We start from the raw sequence: 2,787 nt of genomic DNA, 5'->3' as shown, positions 1-2,787 counted from the left end.
TAGAGATGGAGGTTATAATGAAAGGGTCTTATTTTTTTTAAATACCCCCCCCACACACACACACACTTATTTCTTTTACCCTCTGCCAGATGTGATATGTGCAGCCGTTTTCGAAGGCTCCTTAGACAACATAAGACTCAGCATCGAAGCACAAGTGGAAGGCAGAGGGAGCTGTTTAGGAGTCTGAAATAAAAACTAATCTCAAATTCAATACTAGCTGACAGCAAATGAATTCCTCCAGCTTACCTCAGCATGAATAAACAGGCACATGGGGAGTCGGTTGTGGGGGAGGTATCGGTCGTTTGTGAGGTCCCAAATCCATTCGTTTCAGCTCAGGGTTTTATGCATCAAATAAAAAAAGCCAATCTTGCTTTTTAAAGCATCTTTCCCCTCTGTCCAAGCCGATAAGGTACACCTTTAAGTTCTCTCATTCAGGGGCAGCAAATGTTACTCCAGAGCAGAAGGAAGGTTTGGGTGGTTTCGAGCAAGTTGTAGGTTCAATCACATCTCGCCTCAATGTTTGAAATATCTGTGGAACTTGTTTTTCAAGGTCCTTTAAAAAATAAAGAAATTGACCGTAAGTAATAAAAATATAAATAATTTAAAATGTCACCAGAAAATTGTGTTAAAGGAGAAATAGTGAATGAAGATTGCCACATTCTGATTCAGGAAGTAGTGAGAAGATGTATTAGAAACACATAAAAAGAAATAGCCCAAGAGTCAAACTATCACAAAATGTTCCAGGCCATACTTTACTGCTGTGACAATCAACTAGGGTGTACTGTACTGTACTGCAGACTCTCGTTAATTAAGTTAATTACATTTTCAGCGACATAGTCTGTAAGGAGAGGTATGTGGCCAACACATTCCCAACCAATATCCAACCCTGTCACACCACTCTCTAGCTAATCAAAGCTAGTGCATCAGAAATTCAATAACACTATTGGGTATGCAATGCCATGTTCACTGGGGAAACACAGAATTGATGGGGTCCAACACCATATGTGGGAATAGCAAATTAAAGCTATATTTTGTTGTTGTTCTCTCTACTGAATGTCTACATAAACCCAGGAACGTATTGCGTCTCAGTGTCATTTGTCATCTAATTGTAATAATATTCCTACCTTTTCCTCCTCAAGATTTGTTAGAAGGTTATTTGTCCCTTAGTAGCTGCTATGGTCTACACTAATGGAAACATTCATCATGGTTTGAAACTGTACTATAATGTCTCTAACCATAGTAACTGACTGAAAATACCTGATTTGAGATTGTTGGTTTTCATTTTTTGACAATGCGGCAAACAGAGTGGATTTTGTAAATATTTCTCACAAAATGTGACATAAATCTTATAAATACTGTTAATAAGCTGTGCATAGTTACTTGAAATTAAAATATGGCAGTAAAAGCAGCTCACAGATAAAGGCACAAATACAATATATATTGCTGTTTAATTGATAGTGCTGTATTTACAAGATATATTACACAGTATATATTAAAAGTGAATTGGCTTCACTTTAAAGTTCCTACTATCAGAACAGAGGTTGGCAAATTTAGTCTGTTCTAGGAAGTTGTCACTGTTAGCTACTGTTAGTTACTTCCTCAAATAAACACCTGAATAAATATTACTGCCTTGTTGATGCACTGTATTATGTAACGTATTTTTGTTAAACCTAATGTTGCCATTGTGATTTGCCATTGTTGTCCTGTTAATTGTTTGATGTTGCTATTTGACCCTGTCTGTTTATGTATGTAAAAAACACATTTAAATTTTATGATTTTCCATTCTTGGATGAAGCAAAAATATAGAAAGCTATGGGAGGAAGATTCACTGGGGAATATTTCACATCTTCACATATACAGAACTTCAAAGGTGCAATAAAATCCTTGCTTAAGGATTCCTAAAAGGCTTTGCCATGTACTCATGAATCAATGAGGTACGTCAATATTTGAAAATCCTCTCTGGCATTCCAGAGATGAGGGATACAGAGCTAAGTAAAAGTAGTTCTCGGAGATTATAATGCCAGAAACAGCCCTTCATTTTCACCAGCATCACTAAGACATGAACCTGCTTTAAATGAACAGTGGTGGTGGTAAAATTTGAAGTCTTGTCCTGTGAGTATTTATTTAAGGTATTTATTTAGGGAGACCACTGGCTGTGTTATTTTAAAGAATAGGTTCATATTTACAGTGAGGAAAATAAGTATTTGAACACCCTGCTATTTTGCAAGTTCTCCCACTTAGAAATCATGGAGGGGTCTGAAATTGTCATCGTAGGTGCATGTCCACTGTGAGAGACATAATCTAAAAAAAAATCCAGAAATCACAATGTATGATTTTTTAACTATTTATTTGTATGATACAGCTGCAAATAAGTATTTGAACACCTGTCTATCAGCTAGAATTCTGACTCTGAAAGACCTGTTAGTCTGCCTTCAAAATGTCCACCTCCACTCCGTTTATTATCCTAAATTAGATGCACCTGTTTGAGGTCGTTAGCTGCATAAAGACACCTGTCCACCCCATACAATCAGTAAGAATCCAACTACTAACATGGCCAAGACCAAAGAGCTGTCCAAAGACACTAGAGACAAAACTGTACACCTCCACAAGGCTGGAAAGGGCTACGGGGAAATTGCCAAGCAGCTTGGTGAAAAAAGGTCCACTGTTGGAGCAATCATTAGAAAATGGAAGAAGCTAAACATGACTGTCAAACTCCCTCGGACCGGGGCTCCATGCAAGATCTCACCTCGTGGGGTCTCAATGATCCTAAGAAAGGTGAGAAATCAG

This window comes from Micropterus dolomieu, linkage group LG08 (assembly GCF_021292245.1).
Source record: "Micropterus dolomieu isolate WLL.071019.BEF.003 ecotype Adirondacks linkage group LG08, ASM2129224v1, whole genome shotgun sequence".
In the NCBI taxonomy this organism is placed as follows: domain Eukaryota; kingdom Metazoa; phylum Chordata; class Actinopteri; order Centrarchiformes; family Centrarchidae; genus Micropterus; species Micropterus dolomieu.
The sequence above is the reverse complement of the archived record's forward strand: the minus strand, read 5'-3'. Positions refer to the sequence as shown.